The sequence below is a fragment of the Nasonia vitripennis genome, unplaced genomic scaffold (genome assembly GCF_009193385.2).
Source record: "Nasonia vitripennis strain AsymCx unplaced genomic scaffold, Nvit_psr_1.1 unplaced0148, whole genome shotgun sequence".
NCBI classification, from domain to species: Eukaryota; Metazoa; Arthropoda; class Insecta; order Hymenoptera; family Pteromalidae; genus Nasonia; species Nasonia vitripennis.
In genome coordinates, this window is record NW_022279927.1 from 712,274 (window position 1) to 724,365 (window position 12,092).

Consider the following 12,092-nt stretch of genomic DNA (forward strand, 5'->3'; position numbering starts at 1 on the left):
AAAAGGATAAAATCCAATGTAGTAAAGAAATCAATCACATTCGGAGATTATCGAAAATGTCTTCAAGATCTTGTTATTATAAAACGTGAGCAGTGCAATATTCGTTCAAAATTACACATAGTCCATACTGAAAAACAAGAAAAAATTGCTCTAAGTCCTCACGATAATAAAAGATACTTATTACCTCATAGTACAGATACTTTGCCCTGGTGTCATTACGGAATTATGGAAGAACAGATGGCGCAAGCTGCAATGCATGTAGAGGGGGAAGCGGAGGAGAGGGGATACAATGCAGCTAATAGCAATGAAGCAGAAGAAAAAAGAGAGGGAGAAAATGAGAGGGAGGATGAGGTAACCAATGGCAATGATGCAGAAGAAAAAAGAGAGGGAGAAGGTGGGAGGGGGGATGAAGGTGAACAAATCAGGATTGAATACGATGTGCCTGAGGAGTTCATGCACGAATGGGATCCATCATTAGATAAGATAAGATTAGAATCAGAAGAGAGAAGGGATATCTTACTAGAGGCAATGGAAAGGGTAGGAATTGTGGTGGGAAATGGGCTATATGAACGCACGGACAACAACGAGGAGCACATTCGTGAAATCGAAGCGAACAACGAACCTTCTACAAAGAGACCAAGGCTCACCTAACTTCATAATAAGTAAGTTATATTTCATAGTTCTCCCTCATTACTTGTCTTTAATACAATTTTCTCTAACATAAATGTTTATTTTTGCTTTTTTCAGAATGGATCTATCTGCACTCAACAAGATTGCTGAGCGAGAGTTCTTGCCAAAGAAAAGAGCAACAGATATGGAAAAAGATCATCAGTATATGGTGACAGCTTTGAAAGAGGTCAAGACAAGGTTCGGTACGAAGATTGTTGCTGAACTTGATGACAGCTTTCAAGTTTTCTTGCCAGAGAAGATTTCATCGGCTATTCTGAAAGATGAAGCGTTTTTCAATTCACTCTGCAACAGTGCAAATAAACTTTGTTTATTTTTAAAATATCTGGGTGGATCTTCTTTTACGTTCGATTCTAGTACTCAATAAGAATGAATAAATCACAAATTGATTTTACAAAGATATATTTTTTATTAACTTGCACATAATAATAATACATGAATAAATTTAATATGATAAACATAATACATCTGCTTTTTTTATTTACTACAATCTGGTCCTTTTATCCATAAAAAAAGAACATAAATTGTTAATATAGTTACATTAAAGAATCTCATTTTTATTTATCCAACTATTATGCTCGTCACTAAATCCTAGCCATTTAACATATACACGTTTACCACTTTTTCTTAATACTTTTTCTACTAGATAAATTTCAGGATACATAGTTTTATGAATTTCTGTTTCATAAAAGCCACCTGAGACGGTTTTATTGTTATAATCTTTGAGGTGGTATGTTGTCGGATTAGTTTTGACAACTTGCGTTATTGTAAAAATTTCAGTAGACCAGTTTGGTGTGTAACCTTTTTCAAAAAGATTTTTTATCCTACTTATTCGTACTTTATCTCCTACTTTAAATTTCGGTTTTTTCACTGGCGACTTTTCATTTGGAAAACGTCTTTTGACTTCTCGCTCATTTGCCAGTGTAACATTTTCAGGCTCGATTCCTGTTGTCCGATGTTTTCTCAAATTGTATGCTTTGAGCAAGTTAGGTAGAATATCCAACCATTTATAGCTTCCTTGTTTGCTGAATTCTGTCCACATTGCATTTTTTAATGTTCTATTGAATCGTTCGCATATACTTGCATGAAGATTACTATGCGAAGAGTATAAATGTATATTGTGCTTCTTCATAAGTTTTTGAAAAATTGAATTGTAAAATTCTTTTCCTTGGTCAGTTTGTAGATTCTTCGGTACTCATCCTTCTTTTAGTATTAACTTCATAGCTGTAGTAACATCATTACCACTCTTTGCCTTGACTGGCATGGCCCATGCATACTTTGAAAATATATCTATGACAGTAAGTAAGTAATGAAAACCTTTGTTTTCTTTAAAATATGGTATCATTTCTACAAGATCCGCTTGCCAAGTCTCGTCTATTCCACGTATGTTATATTTTCTTCTCTTGTATCGCCGAGGTGCTGGCTTGTGCAGCTCTTCAGCTACTCTATGACGTTCCATCTTCCTTTATAGTAGATGAAAATCCATCTGGAAATTCGTCTATACGAACTTTTAATTGTTTATTCACTTCTTCAATGATATAACCAACACCAGAGTAATTGCGAAGAGTTGTACTATAAAGATAACGCAATTTTGCATTCACTTCCAATTGATGTTTTTCAACTTTCTGCTTATATTCTTCTATAACTTCACCAATTCCAGCAATTTTAGTGGCTATATAATTTATTTCAGTTTGTAGAATAACTTTCAGTGAATGCAATGTGATTGCATCATTTGGATGATTGGGCGGTCCTAGGTTGCAAAGTCCCTTGTTTTCTAAATCAAAATCACCGTCTGGTGTAGAATTGAAACCAATGCCTGGAGGACTACGGCTCACTTGCGAGCCCTCAAGTTTTCTTCCAAACACATCGAGACTCATGGTAGTACTGATGCAAAGAAGAAAGTTGCGTATCAATATATATGCCCAGCTTCACGTAATTCCTCAATATAAATCGACTGGATTTCATTGACGTGATTATTATTTCCAGCTGATCGTTCGGCAATCAATAATCGAAGTCTCTCAGTAAGCTCGTTTGGATCATCCCAGTAGACGAGATCAATGGAAGAATTTTTCTTAGCTATTTTATATTTAGATATGAGACCTCCTCCGATGCTACTGTTCTTTTTACGTGGAGTGCTGCGGAACATTGGTGCTAAAATATTCTTGTATTTATTACTTCTCGACATTCGTATAGATTCATCTTTGCTGAATTTTTTCCGATGAGCATTTATTGCTTCCAGAATCTTGCGATAATTTGCACGATCTGATGAGCTCAGAAGAAGATCATCCGGATATTTTTTAAATAGCAATTCCATCAGTCCACTCGTTTTAGGATAACTTTCATTTCTGACTTTGACATATTTATCATCAAATTCAATTTCTGAATCACCAATCATATACACTTCATCAACCTTTCGCACTCCGTATATATTATCAATCGTTCTACGGCTTTTATCTAGCAATGATAAAAAGTCTTTAGCTGATTCATTTTTTCCATTCGCGGATCTAAATGTAGAATTGGTTATTGTGTCATAAACATCATCATCATCATCACCATCATCATCATCATAATCATAAACAGTATAATCCAATAAACTTGATTTATTGTTCTTATTTTGATCGTTGAGCAAACTTGATCGATCGATTTTCATTCGTTTTTTCATTTTCTTACTGCCGCTGTTTTTATCCAAAATATGATTAAATGGTTGCTGCAGTGTGCTTTCACTTTTCATCTCAACAAGTTTCTCAAGTGGTGAGATGACTGGTTTTAGAGTATCACCGATGACTTTCTCAAAATCATCTTTCTCCTGTTTTAATAAAGTGTATTTTTTTTTAATAGCCTCACGAGCTCGCAAGAGCTCACTAAGAACATTCTTCTCTTTCTACAAGTCTGACATGCTGACGTGATGATGTCTACAACTGAACTGCAAGTTTGAGACTCATAATTCCTTTTTTATTGCAAAATAGTCAAATCGTGTTCTGTATCTACCCTCATTCATCGATCTATCTTTGTCAATGATAATGAATCCATATCTATCATTCTTCCAACATTCAGAACAAAGATTTCGAAATTCATTAAAAGTTAAATCGGTGTTCACATGATCTTCATAGATATGCTTAAAATTTACATCATCTTGTCGATAAATTACTAACAAATTGACATTATCCCTAATCAAATGTTTTCCTATATGAGCATAAGATTGACATAGATAGAAACTATCTACACTTTTATGTCTCCCCATACAGAAGAATGCTCTGACGTTATCCTGCTTCTCACATGCCACATCATCAAAAATCATAATTGAATTTGGAAGGGCTTCATCTGGAGATACTACAGATTCATGCTCACTGAACGGAAGATATGATACTTCTTCAATCGGATCCAGGACATTTTTGAGAAATTGATACTTTGGCTGATTCAAGGATTTAGAGTATACATACAAATTTTCAAACCTAAGACCATTGGGATCTGTTATTAAAGCCAATAAACTATTTGTTTTTCCACAGTTCGATGGCACACATAATACTGCTCGTATACTATCTGGTAGTAATTCCCCACGACGCTTTTTTCTTTTCTCTTTTCCAAAATCGAAATTTGTCACGGGGAGTTTGACGTTCTGCTCGGTAAAATCCATGTTAACTCAACAGAGTCAGATATAACATTGAGCTCTTGAAATATAAACGCCCTTTTTATACCATGAACGTCTGTTGTGAATCAACGCTCGAAGAGAGATGATCATACATAAATCTCAGAAACAGCCGAAAGGATATGGATTGCTTGATAAAGTTATCAATAACTTACCTGTTGAAATGCATCTTCCTGGATATCAATACTGCGGTCCGGGACCAAATTGAAAAGAGGAGATCCTGGCATTAATCCGCTTGATCCGGCGTGTAAAAAACATGATATTGTTTACTCCGATAAAAACGGAGATCGTAAAGCTGCAGACAAGAAGCTTGCTGAGGAAGCTATGCAACGTGTCAGAGCCAAGGATGCTAGTCTTGGTGAAAAAGCTTTTGCTTTTGCTGTTAGCAATGCTATGACATTAAAAGGAAAAACTGGAATGGGATTGAAATTTAATAAGTTAGTGACTGTAGCTAAAAAATCAATGACAGCAAGTAAACATTCTTTTATTAGTTATTTGAATATCCTCTTCTCCCAAGCACTACTAAACACGTCTGGACAGTGAAAACATCAAATCAATTGGAAAAACCTCGTTTTGTGATTCTTGGACTGCAAACAAAGAGAAAATCAATGAGAACTGCAAACGCCAGTCGATTTGACCATTGTGAGTTGAGTAATGTGAAACTTTTCTTGTATTCACAATATTATCCATACAACAATATGAATCTCGACATAGCTAAAAATCAGTTTGCCATTCTCTATGATATGTACGCTAATTTTCAAAAATCCTACTATGGAAGAGATCCGCAACCGCTGCTGAAAAAGTCTTCGTTTCTCAACTTTGCACCACTCGTAGTTATTGACTGTTCACGACAAAACGAATCTCTCAAAAGCGCTCCTGTCGATGTACGTCTGGAGTTTGAGGCTACAAAAGATTTTCCTGCTAACACTTCAGCCTACTGTCTGATCTTACACGATCGCATCGTTCAGTACAATCCTATTAGTGGAGATGTCAAGAAGCTCGTCTAAGCTGCATCGGAAAATGGAGTATGCAGTAGACATGACTGGTTTCAAGCAAACCAAAGAAGATTATATTCTAAAGGAATTCGCACTCATATCTCTCAAGGAAAATAGTGCAGATCCTATTGTTCTAACATTCAAAAATCCCTTCTAATGGAAAAAACTCTCAGACAAAATGCAAATGGAAAACAAATGGCTCAAACATAATTATCATAGCATCAGGTGGAAAATGGATGGACATGACTACTCTCAAATCGGAAACTTGCTTCGTGACGCTTTACATGATGCATCAAAAATTGTTGTCATGGGTGCATTAAAACAGAAATGGCTTCAACGATTCAAATTTCCTGTTCACAATATTGAACAGTATGGCTATCCGTCAAAACCATCTTTTAAGTGCGTCACAGTATGCACAAATCATAATCCAAGCTATAAGACGACCTGTGCATTGCACAACGTCAAACTCATGAAATTGTTCTATCAGCATAAATTGTAAAGTAAAATAAAAAAAAAATTTTTTAAAAATTAAAAAAAAATTTTAAAAAAAGTAGAGAACGTTATAGGCATTCCAAAACATAATAGAGAGAGAGAGAGGAAAAATTATACCCACTCTCTCATCGGGTACTAAAACACTCTGAGAGGAGAAAGGGTGTTTTTTTATGCCTATGTTCTGGTATGCCTATAGCCTATCTACTACTGCACACTACTAAAGCACTCGACAGACTGATGACAGATCAGCCTGCATCTCGAGGACGAGCCAGAAAAATCAAAGAAATCGAGCACCTTCGGCTAGGAAAGGAAGTGGGGAAAAACACATGTCCTTAAGAAAAAGGAGCTTGGGAATGAAAGTAATAAAAATTGGAAACCGACGAAAGCGCATGATGGGACTTCCTGCACACGCCAGGAAGAATGTTGAAATTTCATTTTCAACATTCTTTTTCTGGTGGGGTGGAATTTTATTGCATAAAATCAATTGAAAATATAAATTGTAAAATAAAAAGTACTCTTAGGGCATAACACTAACTCTAATAAATATCTGCATATACTAATTAACATTCTTTATGTTACAGTTAACTATCATTCATATACAAACAAAAATTAAATAAATTATACACCTATCAACATCCCCGATAACATGATGCTGGCCGAATGATGGCACTGATACTGCACGGAATGGGCCACGCGTGACGTCCAGGTACCCCTGCTCCGGGACACGGAAATGACGGCATTGTGCTGAGTACAATGACGGCACGCGGTGCAAGCATCGTGCTGGCACTTAAATTAACGAAAAAACAAAAAAAAATTGAAACCCTAACGGAGATCGAACCCTGAACCTTTCAGTTAGCAGGCTGGAACTTTACCACTCGACCACGAACACTTGTTACAAGTCATAGCTAATTGTGTCCTTATATACTGCGAGCAACTGTTGATGTTAATAAAGTTGCAAGTTATTGTAATAAACAATCACCAAAATTATTATTAACGCGTTTAACAAGATTGATATTCGCCGCTTATTTCGTGTAAGGCGTGAAACTGTCAGTCTGCTATAAATTCGGTAGTCATGAAAGAGTAGTCATAATAATATAATTAATAAAAATTGGCAAGGAACAAAGTCCCGTGGATAAATAATAGCCCAAATTAACAAAATCAACTGCCTTAAAATATAATACATTGAAAAGCCTTATTTCATGAATTGTGCGGCTGAAAATTTTCTAAGTTTCGCAGCTAACAAAGCCAGCATTCTGCGGGAATTTCGTTCCGACAGAATGCTGTCATAGCGAGCAGCACTCCCAGCAGGCATTCTGCTAGCACTCTGACAGCGCCAAATGTTAATAAATTTTGAACACGGGTCGAAAGCACAATGCCGTCACGTAGCTCCTCAAAATGTCGTCATAATGCTGCCATGAGTGCCAACACGGCGTGACCGCAAAATGCCGATATTTTGCCTTCGTTCGTGCCGGTGTCATACAGCCGGCACTCATGGCCGTCATTCTGACAAAGTTTCGTGCCGTCGCAATGTGAGCACGCGTGCTGGCAAGCTGTGCCGCCAAAATGTCAACATTATGACTTCCCGAATGGCAGGAAAAAAAAATTGTTGACAATTCCAACGAAAGATGTCTTGGGGACGTCACAATGACGGCACGAGCGGCCAGCATGCGTGACCCAAAATGCCCGGCACGCGATGTTATCGGGGATATCCCTATCACAGTAACAACATTTTTTTTCCACATATTGTAAATAAAAAATCACCTTTATCAGTAATAGTATACGAAAAATACAAAATAACCCATTATTGTAAACATCCTTCTGTATGTAAAATACGAAAAATATCCATTATTGTAAAAATTTCTTTTTGTTTCACCTATATGTAAAATACGAAAAGTATCCATTATTGTAAAAAAAATTTTTTCCTTCCTTCTATATGAAATCTTATATGTAAAATGCGAAGAATATCCATTGTCTACCAGTAATCACATATGTAAGATGCGAAAAATATTCATTACTATAAATTAACATTTGCGCAACGAAAAATCATTTCTGTACACATCAGAAACTATGAAAAGAAAAACTTTCATCAAAATTTATGTATCAAACAAAAGTACCTTGCAACAAATTATGTAAATAAATAATAATATGCGGAGAATGAAAATACCCATCATTACTTATAACACACACACATACTAAATTTTACGAACGTCGAGTTTCACTCGTCCGTTCTTTTTCGGGCGGGGAGGTGTAATGGAATCCCCGATTCCATTACGCGCCTACGACACCAATTTAAGTAGGTCACACAATTTTTCTACGCACGAAACAAGAAACACACATACGTGAAATACTCGCGAGCATCGTCATCGCAGCAGCCGCAAGAAGCAGTATTTCCCACCACAACGTATTCCTACAAAAATAGGATTAGAGGCGTAGCGACAAACCGCGCTCTAGGCGAAGATCATCCGAAAGAATGGCTAACGCCAAGAGAAAAAAAATGACGGCGACGAAATAAAAAGATGTCACTGAACGAGTCGCGATATTCCTCACGAAAAATGACGAAAATCAAAATAGCTATGCGACGAACAAGCATCGGTCGAGCACGCTCTCCCGAAAACGAATCGGGAAAAGCTACACATGACAGTACGCAGGCGACGAAAAGCAGCAGAAGAGCTGTCACAAGACGCTTTTCCTAAAAACTCAAGGTAATAAAAATTTTACGAGGTCACGCAAAGTCAAGAGAAAAGTCGTGAGAATATTAGGCACTCCTAATATGAAAAATCGAGGCTACAGAATTTCCAGTATATAAAGGCCGGGAGCAAAAGGGTGCACATGGTCAGTTTCCTTGAACTCGTCATACTAAACGAATCGCTGCTAGTCGCCAGATCCAGTCGATATCAGTTATACTATTCAAATCAGTATCGAATCAGTTAGTCGCGAGCTAGAACAGCACGGACGAACTTTGTCACCACAATAAAACTAGTGCGCACTAAACCAATTAAAAAGTGCGGATAAGTTAAAGAGTTCGAGAAAGAATAGCTTATACAAAAACTAAGTGATCGTGTCAAGAATAAGACAAGCGCCACTTTCACCGTCCTCTCTCATCACGGAAAGAGAACCGACACATCGGAGCGCCCATCTGTCAACACCTGTTTCAAAGAGGGACAAGCTAGGAGGACCGAGACGCACACTAGCCTGACCGCACTGAACCACCGACGCCAGGCTCCAGAGCGCCAAGGACCCACAGCTGCAGTTTCCTGCTGAGACATCGATACATCCACACACACATACACACACACCCACACATATTGTAAAAGGTACTTTTCTCTTTCTTTTCTAATCGACTGAATAAAATCGTAGTTGCTCTTAAAATTCTAACGGCTTTAAAGTGATTTCGTTATCCGGCTCCCTTTCCCGGAAGGCAGTGACCGCGTCTGCGGTAGCCAAAAGGGATTTCTTTTGAATAAATAAAAATAATAAATAATAGCCGAAGATAGGGACTCGACACCGTAAGTATATTGGTGGGTTACGCAAATTCCGACGTAACAGTGACAAATGACGAAGTGGACACCATGAACAAAAACATCGACCAGCCATTCTAAGACCAAACGACAATGGTACACCTATTTTATATTTCATTCTTTAGCACGTAGCTTCCTCCAACAAAATTTATAGTTCCAGTAGATAAAATATTGTTCATATATATATAGCATATTGATGATTTTCCAAATACTTTCAATATTAATTATTTTACTGAAAGAGCACCCGTCACAATATCAAATCATATAATTTACATGAAAAAATTTAAACCTCGATATTTTAAATACCATAGGGTTCTCATGATCACATAAAATCATGAATATTTTCAGAACATTCTGAACTTTAGTTAGCGAGTTATAACGTTTAACAGAAATAGTAATTTTCAGTTGTACAGGATATACAGGGTTTTAGACAAATAATTTGAATCCTACTATCTTTTAAACTAAATGGTTTTATAAGCTGCAAAAAGAACCTAGCCAAGGTGATCAAAAGATCGATATTTTCCCAAAATGTTAACTTAATTAAAACCTTTTTACTCCCGTTATCGTACGACATAGAAAACCCATTTTTATTTTAGTTTTTGATTTTTAGCTCGAAAACTAGTCATCACAATGGTTTAAAATTTTAAAAGCAAATTGATATCATCGTTTTTTATTGTCATACATTTTTTCAAAGCGTTAGACAAATTAATTTAGAAAATATAAAATTTTTTTTTAAATTACCTTTTTTATCTTAAAAATTGAATGAAACGGTCAATCTGGAAAATCTTGCGGAAAGAAGTAAGTAATTTTATGCTTTTTTAGATACAATGTTGTTGAATATATTGTATAAATTAATTCATAAAATGGTCAGAATCATAAAAAAAATTTGTTTCCAAATTCATAATCAGAAAACATATATGCATGTCAAATTTTATAACCATCGGTCGCGTGGTTCCAAAATCATAATGGTATACGTACATACATGCACGCACACACACACATCCATCCGCACGGACATTTTCTAAAAACGCATGATTCGAATCCTAAACACCTCTAAATGCGCTTCTACGAAGTTTTAGCGGATTTTAAAATTTTATTATAACAAAGTTTTCTCTAGAAGGAAGCGATAAAGTTAAATAAATCCGAAGAAGTAAGGAAAGAACTCTTAATGAAAGTATCAAGTTCAGCACAAGACTTACTGGATAGTGTTATTACCGAGAAGGTTAACATACTAAAAGCTAAAAATCTACTATTGAAGCAGCTAGTCAAAGAACTGAGCGGAAAAAATAATCTGTTGAAAGAAAAACTTGGAACTAAGCAGTATGACAGTGTATCACCTAGGGTATCTTGTGCTGAGATGATTAATCAGTCCAAACTGCTCCGTAAAAAAGTTCCAAAAATAACAGTGAAGAACATGGGCAATGAGTTTATAGATATGAAAAAAGAGAGTTATAAAATACTTAACGCTTGAGAAAATTATCTAAACTGAAAATATGTCTATAAAATAAAAGAAGAACTAGTCATTAAATGTGTAAATAGTAATAGTGTAGAACTGAATCTGTCTTAAAAGAAAATTTAAAAGAAGTTTGTTTGGTTAAAAAAGATAAACTTATAAATTCCAAAATAAAAATAGTTGGTTATGACAACTACATGAACTGGAGTCCAGCTAAAATAGAAAATGATATTAACTCGAGCAACTTCAGCAGTTTTTCAAATAAAGGTGTAGCCCTGCATATGTACAAAAGCAAATGCAGTTATACAACAGTGTTAATGCAGGTTCCTTACGAGATATACAACTTTATCAAGGAGAATAACAGCAAAATCTTCTTCGGATATCAAAGCTGCAAAGTCTACGACTACTTAATCCTAAGACAATGTTTCAACTGTGGTAGATATAGTCATAGTAAAAACAAACACAAAAATAATACAGTATGTCGAAGCTGGTAGTCATAAGACTAGTGACTGTACAAACGATTTGATAAAGTGCTTAAATTGTGAATATTAGAACATTAATTACAATAGTATGTATAATAATAATTTGGATTGGAATATACCAACAATTGTTACTTCCCTTGATCTGACCAAGGCTTTTGACACGGTCGATCATAAATCTGCACTGTATTAAAACACTAAAATGAGCAATTATATAAAAATTCAACTAGTGAATCATTCCGGGATAATAATTATATTATGATTGATATGTGGTACAAACATGAATACATAATCCTAATGAAAAAAATCAGAATTAAGTACACTTTTTCGATAAAGAATGATTAAAAAAAAGTGACCGGGTCATGAAATATTTCACATAAATTACATATAGGTATAAAATAATGATAAATATTTATATTTATGTAATTTTTGTTGTAGTTGATTAGAAATAAAGTATATGTATACAAATATCAAAAACACAGTAAGATTGGTCCAGATGCTGTAAATAATCTTTATAAAGAAATATGGTAAATATGTTTATTTCTATTTATAATCTAATGGTATATTATGCGATTTGGGGGGAAAATTGGCTTTTTCTAGCAAGAAATTTTGAAAATTTTGAAAATTTCGAAAATTTTGAAAATTTCGAAAATTTTGAAAATTTCGAAAATTTTGAAAATTTCGAAAATTTTGAAAATTTCGAAAATTTTGAAAATTTCGATAATTTTGAAAATTTCGAAAATTTTTAAAAAACTTATAGAGGTACACACATTCATCGGGTAGGCTGCCGAGTGCGGAAAAAACTACTTCTTTGGGAGGACA

General features: G+C 35.3%; 1 protein-coding gene across 10 annotated transcripts in view; it reads right to left on the minus strand.

Annotated features, from left to right (window-relative positions):
• Positions 1–12,092, minus strand: part of LOC107982149 (dipeptidase 1) — a 662,392-nt gene that overhangs the window by 102,645 nt on the left and 547,655 nt on the right. The window lies entirely within an intron of this gene.